Source organism: Phacochoerus africanus, chromosome 15 (assembly GCF_016906955.1).
Source record: "Phacochoerus africanus isolate WHEZ1 chromosome 15, ROS_Pafr_v1, whole genome shotgun sequence".
NCBI classification, from domain to species: Eukaryota; Metazoa; Chordata; class Mammalia; order Artiodactyla; family Suidae; genus Phacochoerus; species Phacochoerus africanus.
In genome coordinates, this window is record NC_062558.1 from 45,828,064 (window position 1) to 45,850,214 (window position 22,151).

At 36.4% G+C, this 22,151-nt stretch overlaps 1 protein-coding gene across 4 annotated transcripts in view; it reads right to left on the reverse strand.

Moving 5' to 3' along the window:
* Nucleotides 1–22,151, reverse strand: part of TTC28 (tetratricopeptide repeat domain 28) — a 606,162-nt gene that overhangs the window by 387,649 nt on the left and 196,362 nt on the right. The gene's annotated exons all lie outside the window — the stretch shown is intronic.

A 22,151-nucleotide genomic window follows, 5' to 3' on the forward strand; every position in this document is an offset into this window, starting at 1 on the left:
AGCAGCCAAAGTAGAGCAACATTCTGCTAATTGTCCAATAAATTCACAACTTGTACAGTTAAAGTTCCAATTTTGTAAGAAACTTGAAGAAATATCTTTCTTTGAAATAAATGGAGTAATAAGCAATAATCAGTACAATATTTATAACTCTAAAAAAGCATATAATCAGGTTAGACAGATTATCAATTTACTTTTAATATTTTAATTGAATAATTTGCTAAATTATGGCAAAACCAACAATCTAAAACTGTATTCTAACAAAATATCTGAGACAAGGTCTCAGAGTCTAGTTCACAATCTTAATTAAAATTGGCCTAATATGAGCACTGCCAGATGGACTGAAAAGTGGCTCAGAGATCACATAGGAAAATATGTCAAATGGGAGGAGGGTCTGCTGCATGTGCCAGGGTTGGTACTGGGTCTGATTTAATTAACACACTCCTTAAATAACAAGAGAAAAATAAGATAATATCAGATAAATGAAATTCCCTGGAGGTAAATAGGAGAAATTTTAAATGAAGAAACAATTATAGAAAAGTGGAGACTGTCCTTTGGAGGCATGCAGATAAGCAATTACAATTTTTATTAGAAAAAAATAATACCTGGTACAGATTTAAGGGAAAAATCTATCATTTTACTAAAGCAGAACTGAATCATATGTTCAGTGTGACACTAGAACTATAGTAAAAATCACATTTAGAAATTAATTTTAAAAGTTTAAATACAGATTTGCTTATAGCAAAACACAGCAACCAAAGATTAAATATAATTTGAAATTCCCTTTTACAGAAATGATAACAATGCACTGCTTTACAGTTTCCCAAATGCTTTCACATATATTATCCCTTGATATCCTCATAACAGCCCTCTGAGACAGGCAACGTTTCTGATCCAATTTTACAAATAAGAAGCCTGAGGCTCTGAATGGGTATATAATGCGCCTCTGATCAAACAGCTAGGACACAAGAAATGCCAGCAAACCTCAATTTGCTGACTTCTATTCCAACAAAAAGAAAGGAATCACATCACTGGAAAAAAAAAAAAAAAAAAGCTTATGCTACCACAGTTGCAAATCGTCCTTCAGTGCTTTATCAGGCTATTCAGCCTCTAAACTGGGCAAAATCCAAATGACACAATTTATTGAATGGGCCAGAATAATGTTTTTTTTAAATATTTAAACATCAATTGCATATCTTTTCTATATTTTTCAACCAAAATAAAAAGTTTAAGAATGTTAAAGAAGTTCCTAAATTTCAAGATTAAAACTGGAATTTTAAAGGTGACTCTATAAAAATTGCCTGATTTTTCTTTATGCAAGTATACAAAACTCTAAAAAACACACTGGAGAAGCTAATATCTATGATTATAAAGAATATATTCAAGGAGTTCCCATCATGGTGCAGTGGTTAACGAATCCGACTAGGAACCATGAGGTTGCAGGTTCGATCCCTGGCCTTGCTCAGTGGGTTAAGGATCCGGCGTTGCTGTGAGCTGTGGTGTAGGTTGCAGACACGTTCGGATCCTGTGTTGCTGTGGTTCTGGCGTAGGCCGGTGGCTACAGCTCCAATTCGACCTCTAGCCTGGGAACCTCCACATGCCCTGTGAGCGGCCCTAGAAAAGGCTAAAAGACAAAAAAAAAAAAAAGAATACATTCAATAGTCTTATTCCCCACCTCCGGTTCCATTAATTTTAGTCTAATAGATCACAATATTCTATGGATTGATCAGCTGTTTTTCCTCTGCCCTTTGAAAGATTTCCTGTTAGCAAAAATATTTATTAAGAGAATACTAGAGGAAAATATCATACTGGTACAGTCACAATTTGCTACAGAATGCTGAACTGTCTCAGCAGGTGCTGCCCCTCCATGTGTCAATCTGAAGTGATGGAAATTTTTTGAATATCCTGTGGTCATTACATATTGAATACAACCCCCCTCCCCAACCTTCACACCCAAAGAGCTTTTACTTTGCTAGAGACAAACCAGAGGAAGATTTGCCAGACTGTAAAACAGAATTTCTTGTTGTTGTTGTTATACTCCTAGAATATTATTTTCTTATGCCCATCAATCTTACTGCCTCAATAAGACATGAAAAGTTAGGGTGAGCTCCAGAATGTCTTGGCTCAGTTTCATCACTGCAAGGTTTTAAGTTACCCCTATCAATGGTCATGAGCCACTTGGGAAAGCACAGCACACAACACTGAAACAAAAATGATAGTAACGTGTTCTGCAGAGAGAGCTGGGAATATATGAACCAAACAGGAAAAGTGGACTGAAAGAAAAAGATGAGAACTCCTATGATAAAACTTCATTACATTCATCCAGTCAACAAATATTTACTGAGCGCCTTCTCTATATATAAAGAACACATTCAAAGAGATGGCACATCCATAGTATGGGCATAACATTAATAACTTTCCATAATGCTATTTTTCAAAGGAGTTTCTTTTAACATAGTCATTTTCCCCCAGTTTGGAAAAATTCAGAAACAGACATTTGCTTGCATAATTCCAATGAGAACTAACTTACATTGACATGGACCTTAGGAAAGAGAATGAAATCACTGTGTTCTATGTTGGAAAGAAATTCTAAAAAGGCAGACAACATACAGCTGACTTAGATGACTCAGGAATTTACAAGATTTAGATTCTCCTTACCTACCAAACACTGTGGTAGATATGTTCACATGGTTTTATTACTAAGGCATATGCAGATGCATTTTCATTACATTAGTAAGTTACAATGCCCCAAGTCAAGCTTCCTGACAGAAAAATGGCACAACATTTGATTACTAATCTACATATCAGGCCAAGCTATGTAAACCCTAGTAGCTCTGAGCCTAAAACCTCAAGCCCTCTTACTACATAGATGTAGACAGTTGGTATGAGTCTTAACCCAAGATTTAGTGTGGCTTTGAAAATATTAGCTATGTCTTGCTCTAAATAGTACTACTCCATGGTTTCTCTAATCAACTTCATCGTATTCCCAATAACTAAAATGCAGATCTTTTACCTTTTGTCTGACTATCACTAAGAAAATGTAGTTTTAAACAGCACACAAGCATAATCTACAATGGAGGCAATCTCTCAAGCTTTGAGCAGAGAAGAATTAAGAGGGAAATCCTTGAGAAGACAGTAATTGGGCCACTGGAGTTTCTTCTCACTAATTATTCCAGAGTGGCCATTAGCTATGTAACCAAGGAGGAAAGTGTGTCAGACTTCAGTGAAGCTGTGTCTTCAGCATCTTATGGAATGCACCCTAAAGCCACTGTGTAATTAACTGCCAGGAAAATGCTGAGTGAGTAGAATAAAGAAGCTATAACAAATCAAATATACTGCACAGTTCAAACCCCAATGACAGCAGTTGAACTGCTTAGAACTTCAAAATACTCATTAGCATACATTTCCTTTTGAGAATCTCCAGAAAACAGATTTTTAGTTAAGTGAAAAAGCAAAAATACAGGCTTAAGAGGCTTAAACTTATATAAATTCTCAGCTATAAGGCTCATTTATCTTGCTGCCCTCATGTTACAGGAACACAGTATCAATGATGCTCAAAGCGTGGGTCACAAGGAAACTGGAGGGCTTTTCCAAAAATCTAAGAGCATGATCTACTGTGGTCAAACAGAGACCCAAAAGGGGGCGGGGGGTGAGTCTCTTGAATGTATTGTGGGATACTCCCCAATATACTCTTAAGATTTTTTAGTACATTTTTATCTATTCAGCAAATATTGATTGAGCACCTATATACCTAAAGCTAAGAATGAACTCCAGTCCCACTGGAATACTGAAATTTCAAGGATCAGATAACTTAGCAGAGGCTGGAACATGTCCATTTGTTTAGCTTTTATTTGGGAACACAGGAAGGTTGTATTTTCAGTGAGCAATTAAAATTTGCCCCCGAATTTTAAGGTTGTATTTCAGTGAGCAATTAAAATTTGCTCCCAAAACTGGCTGGGAAGAATTACAGAGAACTTAAAATCAGAACTTGAGCCCTACCCAACATTTACTGAGATGGGTTCTAGGAGTAGAGTCCAGATACATGTAGCGACATGTTTAAGACTTTTAGGCCTAGATAATTATAATGATCAGTAAGGTTTAGGAATCACCATTGAATACTTTGTCTTTCTTTAGAACCTAAAAGCTAAACAGCCCCTATTATACATGAATTCAATGTTCAATACCATAAGCAGGAAACATAACCAAGAATTCTATATAACTATCTGACATAATTTCTTATTGTATCAATATTTCCTTCTTTCAGATTCATTACTTGGAAGAAAAAAAAAAAAAAGAATATCATGGTCTTAAAATACTTTCACCCCCCTCACCTACTTCTTGAAATTCTACCAATTTTTCATGACAAATTAAAATGCAAATCTTCCAATAAGCCTTCTTTGATCCCTCAGCAGGAACTATTCCTCCCCTGTATTCCATAGCATATTATGATATATTTCCTATATTCTGTATGTATTACAATAGGTTTCCACTGATCACCCTAACAATAACTTAATCTCTTTAATAGATGGAACCTCACTTACTGAATCTATTTCAGCATCTAATTCCTTGCTCAATGCAGATGTTCCATACATATTTAACTGAATTAAACTTAGAAACCAGAAGAGAACTCATCTTTCTGTCTGAGGGCATTATTAAGTAACACTGCCAATTTAGGACTCTTGCTAAAAAAAAAAAAAAAAAAAAAAAAAGCACATCGAAAATATTTTTAAGAAAACACCATCTTTTAGGCATAGTGTGTCAACATTTCGACTAAAACAGAGTACTCAGGAGTTCCCATCATGGCTCAGTGGTTAACAAATCCGACTAGGAACCATGAGGTTGCGGGTTTGATCCCTGGCCTTGCTCAGTGGGTTAAGGATCCGGCACTGCTGTGAGCTGTGGTGTAGCTCGCAGACACAGCTTGGATCCCACATTGCTGTGGCTCTGGTATAGGCTGGCAGCTACAGCTCCAATTAGACCCCTAGCCTGGGAACCTCCATATGCCATGGGAGAGGCCCTAGAAATAAGGCAAAAAGACAAAAAACAAAAACAAAAACAAAAACCAGAGTACTCAAACAAACTGACCATTACACAGAAACTTTATTTCACTTTAAATAAAATCTCGGAGTTATACTCTAAATGTTAGATTGTACTTTTTCTCTGTTTCACTTCTTCCAAGTATTAGAAATATCCAGATAGCTTAGAATGCTATCTTCCCAAGTATAGCTCTAAAAGGAGACTGAGAGTACATTTTCAAGAAAAAGAGCTACTGATGATTATACATAAAAGGAAAATGCCCCCAAATCTCTATTATAGGATATTAATTTACAGATTTATAAGAAGTAACAGAATTACTAATCTCATCATGAAAGGCTGATTAATTTCATATTAGGCAAGTTTGATTCTAAAAAGTTACATCTTGGATTCTTTGGCAGCTGCTACTGGTGTTTGTACAGCCCTTGTCATCACCCCAGATGACTGCTGATTGACAGGATTAATAGATTTTGTTTTAATTGTAAAAGAAGACAGATGAAAGCTTTTGGCCAGATGACTAACTGCTCATCTTGAGTAATAAACATTCCTATTTCTCTCCCTCCATATTGAATATCTATTTCTAATTCACTATTAACTAATCAAGTAGGGCTGCAGCTTTAAAAAAAAAATAATATAATACAAAAGGTCAAATGTATTTCTTTGGAAAAAATAGATTTCTTTTTCTAACTTTGATACCAATTAGAAATTACTAAATAAAAACACCAGGTGAAAGTTAAGTACTTTCCTGGTAGTTTCTCTTCTCTGCAGCTGCAGCAATTCTCAAAATTACACTTAAAAATAGAGATGAGAGGGAGAGTACATACACCTTAACTCTGACATTCTCTTTTTTTCTCCCTAAGTACTTGAAAGAAGGCAACTTCAATTCAACTTCAAAACCAATACTGTAAACACAATTTTAGCTGAGATACACCTGGAAAAGAAAGTAGACATCTTTCCTCTTTTTGCTATATCATATATTGACATATATTCAAATGTATAATGCCACATTTTATCTAAAAGCTATGTGTCCAAAAACTGTATTTATCAGTAACCCAATAAAAAGTCCTTTACCATTAAAATGGTATAAGTACAAAGAGACCATACTCTGCTGGAGAGCTGCATGTGACCTGCAGAGGCTAGTGCCATCACTGACCAATAACCAATGTTCAGGAAAGAGCCACAATATTTCTGGTTTGACAAAGCAATCAATAAAGATGCTATATGACCTCAAACTGAGCTCTCATGTTTGTTTGTTTGTTTTTTCCTTTTTAGGGCCGCACCCGCAGCATATGGAGGTTCCCAGGCTAGGGGTCAAATAGGAGTTATAGCTGTCGGCCTACACCACAGCCACAGCAACACAGGATCCGAGCCGTGTTTGTTGACCTACACCACAGCTCATGGCAATGCCGGATCCTTAACCCACTGAGCAAGGTCAGGGATCGAACCCGCAACCTCATGGTTCCTAGTCAGATTTGTTTCCGCTGCACCAAGACGGGAACTTCAAAAAGAACTGTTTTGATTCCACTCTTTATGGTAATTTACCGACTTTTTGAGGAAAATTACAAGTATAACATCAAAAGAAATAGGAGCGAAAAAAAAAACCCTCCTATTTGAGGTTGGAATGTTTTTTCTTTACATCTTAAATAATTATTAATTTGTGACTGATTATCTGCTTAAAGAAGAAATAACATACAAGAAATGAAGTTAAATAATTCTTTAAAACATTTATCGAAACGCCTACAGTGCTATTTCAAATCAAGAAGAGCTTTAATAAATACCTAGTCAAGGAAAAAAAAGCAAGAAATGTGGTCTAATATCAGCTTTACATAGATTTGAGAGGGATGTTATCGTCTTCAGTTGAATTTCCCTTTTAAACTTCCAATGATTTTTTTTAAGAGGAAAGAAGTAAATGAATATAAGTATCTGTTAAATCAGCAAAGCACAAAACATTATACTCAAGACAATAACAGTAAGAACACAAGGTTCAAAAACATGAAGAGGAGCTCCCATTGTGGTTCAGCAAGGCAAGAACCCAACATAGTGTCTGTGAGGATGTAAATTCAATCCCTGACCTTGCTCAGTGAGTTAAGGATCTGGCATTGCTGAAAGCTGCCATGTAGGTCACAGATTTGGCTCAGATCCCGAGTTTCTATGGCTATGGCATAGGCCATCAGCTGCAGCTCTGATCCGACCCCTAGCCTGGGAACTTCCATATGTGGCAGGTGTGGCCGAAAAAGAAAAAAAAAATACATAAAAACTGTCTTCCTTTCACTTCATACTTGAATGGTGTCCCTGCTAAATGACTGATGAGCAGTAAGAGGTTCTATATATAAATGGGCAAAAGTATGGATGAGTTTCAAAGGTTAATGGTCAAAAGCCCTTTTTGGAATCACATAACTCAGCACCACAAACACTGATCCTCACATCTAAATTCTATGTAGTCTGCTCCTTTTGCCATTCAATAATATTAAATAAGTTAAATTTTATTCATGCCTCATTATGAAGCTTAAAAGCATTTTAAAACTCAGAGAAGGATTCCCGTTGTGGCTCAGCAGTAACAAACCTGACTAATATCCATGAGAATGCGGGTTCAATCCCTGGGCATTGCTCAGTGGGTTAAGGATCCACCATTGCCATGAGCTGTGGTTTAGGTGGCAGATGTGGCTCAGATATGGCTTTGCTGTGGCTGTGATGTAGACCAGTAGCCACAGCTCCGATTCGACCCCCTAGCCAGGGAACTTCCATATGCTACAAGTGTGTCTCTTAGAGAAAAAAACAAAACAAAACAAAACAAAAACTCAGAAAGAAAGCCCTTATTTCATAAACACTAAAAGTCAAATTTTTATTTTAAAAATCAATTATGTATTTTTGAGATATATCGATAACATTAAAAATTCCTATCAGTGGATAATACGAATTGCCATTTCCTTATTCCCAGTCACCTACTTCTTCACTCAAAACAGTGAAAGCATGGTTCAATATTTTTCATGAAGAAATATAGATATTACAAACTATGTATCTGATTAAAGATTCCAGATTAAAAGTCATGAACTTAAAAACTGCTATAGATCCTTGACATTCCTAAAGATCTCTGGATCATTCTAATTCCCCAGATTTGCAAAAGATACTATAGCATATAGCTTCCCTCCCACAAAATTTACTAAAACATGACTGAAATTTTTAGGTGACCCTTTTTAGACCCTTGATAGGTCTATAAATAATGGACTAAAGTGAAGTTTCCAGGTTCCCATGCTAGGGGTCGAATCAGGAGCTATAGCCACCAGCCTATGCCAGAGCCACAGCAATGCCAGATCTGAGCCACATCTGCGACATACACCACAGCTCACAGCCACACCAGATCCTTTAACCCACTAAGGGAGGCCAGGGATGGAACCTGCGCATTCTCATGGATGCTAGTCACATTCGTTTCCACTGAGCCATGACAGAAACTCCTCCACTAGAACAATTTAAATCTTGAATGTTACATCTGGAAATGCAAGGTTCTTTGGCATACTTAACTTATGTAAAAGTAACCTTGTAAAATAACTTGGAAAAATACCTAATAAGATAACTGCATATAAAAAGATGCAATAAAATGTTGTCCCTTCAGAAGAAAATTAGGCTTTGAGTATTACTTGCACCTCACACTCTACATTTTCACAATAAATGATTAAGTAAACAGACAAATGTGTCTTCCACATCCTCCTGCCTTTGCCGATGATGATGGCCTCTCTGAAACAAAATCCTTTACACCTTTCTCAAGAACAGCAAACCTCTCTATTTCCCTCATATTCCTTTCCCAGGGTTCCCATAGTAAATATATCCATTAGAATACTTAGAACAGTGTATTGCAATTGAATATTAATATATGCCTTCCATGGGAGTTCCTGTCGTGGTTCAGTGATAATGAACCATAGTACCCATGAGGATGTGGGTTCGATCCCTGGCCTTGCTCAATGGGTTAAGGATCTGGCATTGCTGTGAGCTGTGGTGTAGGTCACAGATGTGGCTCAGATCTGGAGTTGCTATGGCTGCAGCTCCAATTTGACCCCTAGCCTGGGAACTAAAAAGAAAAATATATATGTATGCCTCCCAACTATACCCTGGCAAGGGTCATGCCTTTTTTAGGTTGTTTTGAAGTATTATCTCTTTACCCAGGCCATAGTATAAGTCTGATAAAAACTTCCTTTAATATAGTCCCAGGTAGAAGTATCTCATACCTAATCTTGTGTTTGTGTCTTAGGGGTTTCCAGTAAAGTTCTTTTTGCTTGGCTTTGATATGAAGTGATTTCTCACCTCTGGGCTTTACCATACCAAACTTTAACCACATTTAGTCAAACATTTAGGTCTTTGCTAATTTCCAGTTACCCCCTATCCATATGTTCCCCTTTCACAAACCTCCTGGATTAGATCAGTAAGGAATGGCTGTTGGCAGCTATATGACGTTCAATGTTGCTACCACTAAAGCATGTGAACATTTCATTGTTTAGGCATTACAGAGACTCTCGGCAAACATTTACTCTGGGTTCTTGGATTAGAAGAACATTTGTGGTAGGCAAAAGGTAAATAATAAACCACAATGCTACTCAACCAGTGACCTAAAAGACTTCTGACATCTGACTCTATTGCTTACTAAATCACTGTGCATATAAACAAAGATTCAACTCGTTGTTTCTACTACAAATTATATTTCTAAAACATAGTTCTTCAGTTATTTTGTTTATTTAAAATAAGCTAAAGTAAGGCATAATAGTTCAGTGGCTTGCAAATTAACATAAAAAGCATCAGAATATGAATTCATCTGTTACTGACTGACTAAATACAGCTGGATGTGTAATAGTGTAAGCTGTCAGACCTCTGGTTTCCTCCAGTATAAGTCTATTATACAAATTTCAATTATAATAGGGCAATACCCATGAATCTTCAATTCTGTGTGTCAGTTACAAAAATAAATTCATTATATTCAAAGGCACTTGCTGAATATCCTGCACAGTCAGGCACTATGCTGTGCACTTGGGAGAAGATGAATAACAGCCATCACTGCTCTTTAAGGATTTAAGATCTAGTTGTAAAAACTGATATAAACAAGCCATGAGCATGAACAATTAAAGATATAAACAATTGAAGATATAATTGAAGACAGCTTGTCAGTGCCTTCCTGATATGTTGTATAGTTGCTATACTGTGTGTAACAAACACATGTTGAACAAATGAACTAATCAATCAGTTCATTCATCAATTGATCAAACTGCAATAATTGCCCTAATAAGGGTAAAACAGTACAATAAAAGAAGGGATTAATTCCAACTTAGTATGTTGCAGAGAGCCTCACAGAGAGGAAGGCTTGAATAAGACCTCGAACAATGAATTCAATTTGGGCAAGCTGAGATGGGATGGGAGACTCTGAGGACAGTAAGGGAAACTCACTAAAACAACAAGAGCCCAAAAATATCTCCTTGGTCCCACTTTCTCCTGGGGTCTGTTCACTTTGATAGTGGCTATAACCATCTCACTGGCACCAAAATGTGTTGCTTCCATTATCAAACTTCAATAGGCATTTGGTAAATATTTTTTCAATGAAAGACCCAACCTGGTGGAAGTAGAGGAAAATAATTTAAAACTTTTTCCTTTGATTCTATTCTCTTCAGTTAAAGTTGCTGATTTTCAAAAAGATTAAAAATGCCAAGGCTAAAAAAAAAACCCACTAAGTACAGAATATCATTAATTAATTAATTAACCAATTTAATTAAATAAAGAGGCTGACACAGTGAGCTTGCTTTTTTTTTTTTTTTTTTTTTGGTCTTTTGAGGCTAGGGGTCCAATCAGAGCTGTAGCCACCAACCTACAGCCACAGAATGCAGGATCCAAGCTGCATCTGTGACCTATGCCACAGGTAACGGCAACGCTGGATCCTTAACCTGCTGAGCGAGGACAGGGATCGAACCCACATCATCGTGGTTGCTAGTCAGGTTTGTCAGCCACTGAGCCACTATGGGGAACTCCCACGGTGAGCTTTCTAAATCTATCTTCATATAGTTAGTTGATTTGCCCCAGGAGTTGTATCAGGTCATTTTAGTTCCTAAAATAGCTACATTCTAACCACAAAAGGTCTCTACAACTTCTCAAGTTTCTTACTTTCTACTTCTAAGGTTGCTTTGATGTAAAGGGATCATTTGATGATGCACCATGCAGGCGCTAACTAGAATATTCTGACAGGACTCAGAGCATGCTCCTCTCACTAGAATCCTGTTCTAAGCTATCTGGCAAGAATAAGATGAAGAGATTCAAGGGCACTCCATGATCTCCCCCTTAATCAGTTCAGAAATGGCCTTTCATCTCCCTAGAGCTCCAAAATAATGATAGCACTCCATCAAAAAAAAAAAAAAAAAGTAACCAAACAACTGAACAATTCACATCCTCATTTGTGACTTAAAGTCTACTCCAGTTCACACTATTATGGCAACATTATACTTAAAGATTCTTTTCCTACCACCTCAAACCTACTGGCCCTTAAAAAGTCAAGAAGGGAAAATGTTTACCCAATTGTGAAATTTTCCAAGGGACTCTACACCCTCTTATCTAACTTAATATTGTTAAAAGGTTTAGTCCTTTAATAATAAGGTGAAACTCTTGTAATATTTTTCAGGATAAACAGTAAGGAAATGTTTTAAGTACTGTAAAAAAATTAAACGTGAGAAAAATAGTTTGGCACTTAAAAATACATTTATATCTCTGAGGACATGTTAAAACCAGGAACCTGATAAGTGGATTTTACTATGCCACATTTTAATAACATTTTCTAACTTTTACAAGATAAGGGAATTTTTACCTTCCTGTTGCTACCAATATTTTTCTCTCACATTTTTCTATTCCTACAGTCTTGCCTTCTCTCTTCTATCTCCTTCTAATTATTCTCAGCCATAAGAAAAAACAAGTATTTTCATATTTACTATGTGTATGAATTCTTATATCTAGTCCAAAAACAAAGATATGTTAAGGAAGCATTTCCCAAAACACATATATTTTCATGTTATTAAAACAAAGAGGTCATATTTGGAAAATAATCGGCTGAATAAACTTGAAGTTTTCCTTCTTCCTTCCATTCTTTTTTTAATTATAGGACTTCTCAGAACCCTCACAACATGCCAAGGATATAGTGTGTACACCTCTTCTAAATTTATTTAACCAGAGAATTTTTCCTCCTCAGTAAATCCATTGAAATGTACTTTAAAAACATTTTTCCTGGAGTTCCTGTCCGACTAGGAACCATGAGGTTGTGGGTTCGGTCCCTGCCCTTGCTCAGTGGGTTAATGATCCGGCGTTGCCATGAGCTGTGGTGTAGTTTGCAGACGCGACTCAGATCCTGCGTTGCTGTGGCTCTGGTGTAGGCCGAGGGCTACAGCTCCGATTCAACCTCTAGCCTGGGAACCTCCATATGCCGTGGGAGCGGCCCAAAGAAATAGCAAAAAGACCAAAAATAATAATAATAATAATAATAAAAGCATTTTTCCTAAATTTAAAAAAAGGAAAAAATTTAATATGGGTATAATACATTGGAAAGGTATGTATATTAAAGTATTGGAGGAAAAGGAGGATGTTATGCCATAAGAAAAAAAAAAACTAGAGGTAGCACTAATTTTATTAAGAATCCAACTGTGAAAAACTAATCTAACTAGAAGTAAATATGTATGAAATGTATTAATCTTCCAAAAGTTTTTAAGAAGAAATAAAGCTATGAGCAACAATATGACAACATGAAATAATAAATGAAACAGAAATGGCAAACACTTTTAAAATTAGTTTACTTTAGTTACTTTTAAAAATCACTGTAATAAAAGTGAAAGAGTAAGTGGGAAGAAACTCTGTACTATAGAAAATACTTGGTGGTTATTAATCTAGACAACTTCCACACATAGTTCGATGCTTAGCTCACATCACCTCCTCCTCCTTTCTCCTGCTTTTCAATGTTCCCATAGCACCTATACGTGGTACTGTTGTTATAAAACTGTATTGCAATAATTTATTTTCTCAACTGATTTCCTGTCTAAACTGTAAGCTCCTTGAAAATGGGGATTATATTATATCTGCATCTAACACTTCATAAATTATTAGAGTGATTATAGTTAGTAAATTAATTGGTTCTCTCAAACTCAGCAATTACTGGCTTAGCAAACATTAAGGATAAGCTGAATATCCAAAATTTTGAAATAATGGACTATTACTCATTTTTAGCCATTACTCATTTTTCTCCTCATGACACAAACAGCCAGCATCTGACACAGAGTAGGCCCTCAATAAATGCCTATTGAAATAATTATTCAATCAATTAACCCAAGTTTGACTATAAGTTTAAGCCTTAGTAGAGGGGAAAAGATACTTCAAAATCTAAGAACAATTCTTTAATCACTGATAAGTTTTGCATCTCAGAACCAGCCCTGCTTGATCCTATCTAAAAGCTGCTACACTCAAGCATAGCTTCTGATTACTGCTGAGTACTGCACCTGGCAACAGAGGAGGCAGAAATGTTGGTGCAAAGGCACCATTCTCAATTCAATGCAGTCAAAGGAAATTCCTATACAATGTAAAGAAACAGATGCTAATTGAAGAGCTCAGAATTTTTAAAGCTGCCCTAGCATCTCTGAAGACTGAAATCACTTATTTTTATAGACAAGCATAGCCTAACAATGAGTAAACTTTCCATAGTTAGCATCTTTGTCACCTATGTAGACATATGTCCATCATTTCTTTTTCAATGTTCTTTCCAATTAATTATATTCCAGAGTAAATCTATTCTTCCCACTCCAATTTTCTCCCTGTCTTAACTACACACAAGTTACCTTTCCCAGATGGTATAATTAAATACTTAAAAATTGAAAAGTAGTCAGAATTCTATCTTCATAAAAACGCCCAGAGATACAGCATTCCCTTTAAGATATAGCAATTACCTGTCAGCCTAAAGGCCATCTAAATTTTAAAATCTTCAGGGAACAGCATGACTCACTCCAAGTATGAGTTAAAGGCTCTTTTCACCACAGACTATGACTTCTCTGGAAGCCATATTCTTCTAGTAGAGATGTACTATGCTTTCGCAACTTGCTTAGGATGGATATATAAGTTTTCTTCAATAAGGGCTGTGGAATATAACTTTTTTAAAGGCTGCATTTAATAGAAATTCAAACAAAAACATGAATTAAAGGGGAAATTTCAGATGTAGTGAAAAGCTGTAATGTCCATTCAAAGTAATGAAGGCACACAGCATTAATCTCCTAAAAAGATTCAAATGCTTTGAGTAGAGCAATTCTATTTCTTGATAGGAACAAATTAAGATGATTTCCCTTACAGAAATTGCCATAATTACACGTAATTATCTTGTACTCTCTAAATTTACCACTACAGAACATTCTGCAAATATCCTTCCCTTCAAATGCTTTATTTGGAAATACAGGAGAGACTGTTGCTTTGTGAATTCTGCTACAGACCTCAAACTAATTGTTTAACAGTAGTACATAATATGTGTAGTAAAGAGATGACATTCTGAAGTTGGAAAGGCTTGGAATTCCAAATTTATGATATTCCTATCATGAGGTAACTAATACCACCCAAAGGAATACCAAAAAAATGAGAATGGCAAACATTCAAAGATAAACTTGAGTCAAATGTGGACTTATACATGAAACAATGAGAATCATTCTTATATGCACGGGGCAATCATGGAAAACATGTAAACAGCTGCTGTAGTATTTTAAAAAATCCTGGCAGAGCTAAATAAAATCCCATCATTTGCAACCTACTCAGTTTTTCTTTTCCCTTTAATAAGAAAGTATGAGGAAAAACCAGTTACTATTTGAGCATTAGGAGGAGAATGAGCATGTGAAAACCTAATTTCACCAACTTTGAGGCCAATTACTATCTGGATTTTAGCTAGCAATTGAAGTCTATTCTTCAGCCAAACTGAGATTCCTTCCCATGCTGTAAAAACATGCTCAGAACTCACCTTTCCCTCCATTATTCTAGCTGCTTGGAATGGCCTCCTCTTCTCCATCTAGTAAGCCCACCAAATCTAGCCAAAACACCACCTCACCATGGAAAATCTCTTGGTCTACAAATTCCTACCCCAAATTCCAAACCTTTCCCCTTCTTCCAACAACCCAGCTATGCCCTCTCCTTTAACTCTCTCTGGTGATACTTAACATATGCCACCTCGCTTTTCAGGCATTTGTGCACTTGTCTTACCCTGCCTTCTAGAGGAAATGAATTTGATTCATATTTGCATCCCCAACAGCTTTAATAAATGTGTAATAATTCAATCATTTAAAAGAAATTTGATTTTTTTCTTTTTTTTGGTTTTTAGGGCCATGCCCACAGCATATGGAGGTTCCCAGGTGAGGGGGTCCCAGGTGCTAGATCCAAGCTGCATCTGAGATGTATACCACAGCACAGGGCAACACCAGATCCCCAACCCACTAAGCACGGCCAGGGCTCCAACCTGCATCCTCATGGATACTAGTTAGATTTGCTTCTCTGTGCCACAACAGGAACTCCTGATCTTCAATATTATTATTGAAATAGCCTCTAAAATGGCTATAGAGTTCATTAAGAAATCATACATTGGAGTTCTCGTCATGGCTCAGCAGAAACGGCTCTGACTAGCATCCATGAGGATGCAGGTTCGATCCCTGGCCTTGCTCAATGGGTTAAGGATCTGGTGTTGTGGTGAGCTGTGGTGTAGGTCGTGGACATTTTTTGGTTCCCACGTTGCTGTGGCTGTGGTGTAGCACCAGCAGCTACAGCTCCTGATTTGACCCCTAGCCTGGGAATCTCCATGTGCCAAGTGTGCAGCCCAAAAAAACAAAACAAAACAAAACCTCACATATTTTTTAAACTCAGAATATCTGGTTCTATTTAACAAAAAACTGTACATTTTTATATTAGTGTTTACAACTCCTCCATGGTGAGATCATAACCTCTGTGCCTATCAATCTTCCCTAGATTATTTGGTCAGTATAAATATTAATTATACTTGCATATGTAATTACATATCAATAACCTATATTTAAGATCTTCCTTTAGGTGGTCTCCCTTAAATTTAGAATTTTTAAATTTCAATTTCAAACAAAAATGTAAGGAAATCTTAATCACTTTCTCCACATTTTTATCCTATTTTGATCAACTTCTAAGTGTAAGCAGTATATTCTATAGGTTTACAATTTATAAATTAACTTTAGGTATTTTACATTCTCATTCACTCTTAATCCAAAATGATGGAGTCAAACAACATATTATAGATTAATTTTTAAAAATTAAGTCAGAGAGTTCTGTTCAATTTTATTCAGACACTGTACAAAGAGTTACAGTTATACTAGAAAAATCAATTCCATAATAGCCCATTTCTTCTAAATTGTTTTGTGACCACTATAAATGGGATAGCACTTATATGATTCATTCAAATTTCTGGAGAACCATAGCTATGATCAGAAATAATCAGAATGGTGACAAGTACATTCTGATACGATTTTTATTATCAATGAAGTCTATTTAAACAGTGTACTTTGCATTTAAGTTTTTGCGTCTTTGATAGTACTCATTAGTTTTTCTTCTCTTACTCTTGGTCCCTTTCTGCCATCTACTCTCACCTAGAGTTATCTTACCTTAAAACTGTGCAATATGTGGAGTTTGTGATCAATATCCTCTCTCTCAGCTATCGTTTTCTCCAGTCCCCCCACATGCTACTCCTTAATGCTACTTCTTTTCTACTCAGGGTCCCCATCAAATTGACCCCATCCTCCACCTCAAACGAGGCCTTTCAGTGACCATGGACTGGGCATTTCACAAATCCCTCCCTACCTGCTACATCAAGAGGTTATAAACATACTGTTCCTGAATGTCTTGATGGATGACAGACCAGCAAAGCTAACAGAGCGCAAACAAATGCTACTACTATATTTGCATTTTACAATGAATTTTTAAAGTATTGCCACAAAAAATAAAATAAAATAAAGTATTGCCACAAAAGAATGCTAGGACGATAGGTCACAGAAAAGGTATCTGAAAGCAAATAGATTTCTTGAGCCTTCCTCAAAAAAGAAGAAAAATCTCAAATCGACAATCTAACCCACCACCTAAATGAACTAGAAAATGAACAAACAAAACCTAAAGGCAGCAGAAGGAAGGAAATCATAAAGATCAGAGAGGAAATCAAGAATATAGAGATTCAAAAAATAGTACAAAAATAATCAATAAAACCAAGAGCTGGTTCTTTGAAAAGGTAAACAAAATTGACAAACCTCTGGCCAGACTCACCAAGAAGAGGAGAGAAGAAACCCAAACAAACAAAATAAGAAATGAAAAAAAAGAGAAATCACAATGGATACTATGGAAATACAAAAAGCTATGAGAGAATACTATGAACAATTGTATGCCAACAAATTTGACAACCTAGAAGAAATGGACAACTTTCTAGAGACTTACAGCCTGCCAAAACTGAATCAAGAAGAAATAGATCCACTGAACAGACCAATCACTAGAAATGAAATTGAATATGTCATAAAAACACTCCCTACAAATAAAAGTCCAGGACCAGATGGCTTCACAAGTGAATTCTACCAAACATACAAAGAGGAACTTATACCCATCCTCCTCAAACTTTTCCAGAAGGCTGAAGAAGTAGGAACACTCCCAAGACATTCTATGATGCCACCGTCACCCTAATTCCAAAACCAGACAAAGATACCACCAAAAAAGAGAACTATAAGCCAATATCTCTGATGAATATAGACACAAAACTTCTCAACCAACTTCTTAGCCAACTGAATCCAACAACATAGAAAAAGATCATACACCACGACCAGGTGGGATTCATCCCAGGTGCACAAGGATGGTTCAACATACGCAAATCAATCAACCTCATACACCACATTAACAAAAGAAAAGTCAAAACCACATGATCATCTCAATAGATGCAGAAAAAGCACTTGACAAGGTCCAACATCCATTCATGATAAAACTCTTACCAAAGTGGGTATAGAGGGAACACACCTTAACATAATACAAGCCACTTATGACAAACCCACAGCAAATATAATACTCAATGGAGAAAAGCTGAAAGAAAGCCTTCCCACTCTCACCACTGTTATTCAAAATAGGATTGGGGAATTCCCATTGTGGCTCAGTGGTTGACGAATCCAACTAGGAACCATGAGGTTGCGGGTTCGATCCCTGACCTCACTCAGTGGGTTAAGGATCTGGCATTGCTGTGAGCTATGGTGTAGGTTGCAGACGCAGCTTGGATCTGGTATTGCTGTGGCTGTGGTGTAGGCCGGTGGCTACAGGTCCGATTGGATGGACCCCTGGCCTGGGAATCTCCATGTGCCACAGGTGTGCCCTAGAAAAGACAAAAGACAAAAACAAACAAACAAACAAACAAACAAACAAAAACCATAGTATTGGAAGTCCTAGCCACAGCAATCAGACAAACAAAAGAAATAAAAGGCATCCAAATTAGAAGAGAAGAGGTAAAACTGTCACTGTATGCAGATGACATGATACTATATATAGAAGACTCTAAGGACTAAACCCAAAAACTACTCGAACTGTCAACAAATTCAGCAAAGTAGCAGGATATAAGATCAACATTCAGAAATCAGTCGCATTTATGTGTACTAACAATGAAATATTAGAAAAGGAATACAAAAATACAATACCTTTTAAAATTGTACCCCCAAGGAGGTGAAAGACTTATACGCTGAGAACTACAAAACTTTAATCAAGGAAATTAAAGAGGATGCAAAGACATGGAAAGATATCCCATGCTTCTGGGTTGGAAAAATTCATATTGTAAACATGGCCATGCTACCCAAAGCAATCTACAGATTCAATGCAATCCCTATCAAATTACCCATGACATTTTTCATGAAACTAGAACAAACCATCCAAAAATTTATATGGAACCACACAAGACCCAGAGTTGCCAAAGCAATCCTGAGGAACAAAAACCAAGCAGGAGGCATAACTCTCCCAGACTTCAGGCAATATTACAAAGCCACAGTAATAAAGATAGTGTAGTACTGGTACCAAAACAGACATACAGACCAATGGAACAGAATAGAGATCCCAGAAATAAACCCAGACACCTATGGCAAATTAATCTTCAATAAACGAGGCAAGAATATAAAATGGGAAAAAGACAGTCTCCTCAACAAGTGGTGCTGGGAAACCTGGACAGCCACATGTAAATCAATGAAACTGGACCACACCCTCACACCATGCACAAAAATTAACTCAAAATGGCTTAAAGACTTAAACATAAGACAAAACACCATCAAACTCCTAGAAGAGAACACAGGCAAAACATTCTCTGACATCAACATTACAAATGTTGTCTTAAGTCAGTCTCCCAAAGCAACAGAAATAAAAGCAAAAATAAACCAATGGGACCTAATCAAACTGACAAGCTTTTGCAGAGCAAAGGAAACCATTAACAAAATATAGACAACTTACAAAATGGGAGAAAACAGTTTCCAAAGATGCAAGTGACAAGGGCTTCATCTCTAAAACATACAAACAACTTATACAACTCAACAGCAAAAAAGCCAACAACTCAATTGAAAAATGTCAAGACCTGAATAGACATTTCTCCAAAGAAGATATACAGATGGCCAACAAGCACAGGAAATAATGCTCAACATCACTGATTATTAGAGAAATGCAAATCAAAACTACTATGAAGTACCATCTCACACCAGTCAGAGTGGCCATCATTAAGTCCACAAATAACAAATGCTGGGAGAGGGTGTGGAGAGAAGGGAACCCTCCTGCACTGTTGGTGGGAATGTAAATTGGTACAAGCACTTTGGAAAACAGTATGGAGGTACCTCAGAAAACTATACATAGAACTACCATATGACCCAGCAATCCCACTCTTGGGCATATACCTGGACAAAACTTTCCTTGAAAAAGACACATCCAGTGCATGTTCACTGCAGCACTATTCACAATAGCCAAGACATGGAAACAACCTAAATGTCCATCGACAAATGATTGGATTAGGAAGATGTGGTACACAATGGAATACTACTCAGCCATAAAAGAGAACAAAATAATGCCATTTGTAGTAACATGGATGGAACTACAGATTCTCATACTAAGTGAAGTAAGGCAGAAAGAGAAAGACAAATACCATATGATATCACTTATATCTGGAATCTAGTATATGGCACAAATGAACCTTTCCACAGAAAAGAAAATCTTGGACATGGAGAACAGACTTGTGGTTGCCAAAGGGGAGGGGGAGGGAGTGGGAGTGGCTTGGAATTTGGGGTTAATAGATGCAAACTATTGCCTTTGGAATGGATAAGCAATGGGATCCTGCTGTCTAGCACTGGGAACTATGTCTGGTCACTTGTGATGGAGCATGACAATGTGAGAAAAAAGAATGTATATGTGTATGTGTGACTGGGTCACTTTGCTGTGCAGTAAAAAATTGATAGAACACTGTAAACCAGCTATAATGGCAAAAAGTAAAAATCATTATGAAAAATACATATCATCTATATATAACTGTCTTAAAAAAAAAAAAAAAAAAAAAAAAAACAAGCCCAACTCTAGATTCTGAATTTCTAGAGAAGAAATAGAAGCAGTACTGCCCAATGGATATGGCCCTCTCCATAGAGAATCCAAGTCTAGGGCCACCCTCTAAATAGTTACATAACTCCAAGGGAGCCAGTTTACCCTACTGGTTCTCTGCTTCCTAACCTGTAAAATTAAATGCTGCTTAAGGCTACTTTTATTTGTAAAAATGTTTTAGTTTCAGTATCAAAAATGCTGTCTAGCAAGAGCCGAGGCTAAAATAGAAAGGGTTGTTTAAAATTAGTATTTGTGTCACTAAAAAGATATTGTTTTAGTTAATTAATATAGAACCAATTACTATTTAAATAAACCCCACATTCCTTGGTTGTTTCTTCTCACAACCATACATACTTCTTAATATATGCAAATATACCCTTCACATAAACTACTAATATCAGTACCCTCTACCATAGTTTATTATTATGTGTGTATATTTAAACATGTTATTGGAAAAAAGTGCCAAGTCAGATACATTAAAGCAAAGTCAAAAAAGGAAAAACTAGAGTGATACTTTTCAAATCATTCAGAATGTTTTCAGTCTCTGTGACCTTACAACCTCAAATACATCTAACTCTCAGTAATCAATAGCTTAATAAATATCTCACTTATCAGAAGGTCTCTTGTTAACTACCTCAAACATCTAAAACTCAGCCTAAAACCATAGAGTAAATATTTTTTTTAAAAAACCTCTAAGTTGGAGTTCTCGTAGTGGTGCAGCAGAAATGAATCCGACTAGAAACCATGAGGTTGCACGTTCGATTCCTGGCCTCACTCAGTGGGTTAAGGATCCAGCATTGCCATGAGCTGTGGTGTAGGTCACAGACACGGCTCAGATAGGGTGTTGCTGTGGCTGTGGCATAGGCCGGCAGCTGGAGCTCCAAGTAGACCCCAGCCTGGGAACCTCCATATGCCACAAGTGCGGCCCTAAAAAGCAAAAACAAAACAAAACAGAACAAAACCAAAAAAACCTCTTAAGTAGTCAAAATAGAAAGTCACAATTCATACTTTGAAGTTCATATACTCATTATACTCATAAGAGAAACCCTCACTCAGAGTCTACTTACTTTCATTTCAGCTGCAAGCTAAGGCTCAGTTAACTACATTTTTCACCCACCCCAGACAGGAAACAAATACATAAAACAGAATTACAAGAGGTAGGCATATGATAGCATCTACTTTGGACAACATGGAAAGAAAGATAAAAACCATACAAAGACAACATAAGAATATTTCAAAAAAAAAACCAAAAAAGCAACCTGGAGTCATTCAGTATAGGAACAAATAATTCTACATTCCTTAAAAGGTCCTATAGTAGTGTTACATTATACCAAAGTAGAATAATTTATGTTTGTGATAATAATCCTAGCTAGTCAGAAGTTTAAATCATGCTTAGTACCTTCTTTTTAAGAATATAGAAAATGTGTTATATATTTTAGAAATTTTCACATTAAAAAATGGTTGAATCACTAATTATTAAAAAAATAATATAACTGTAA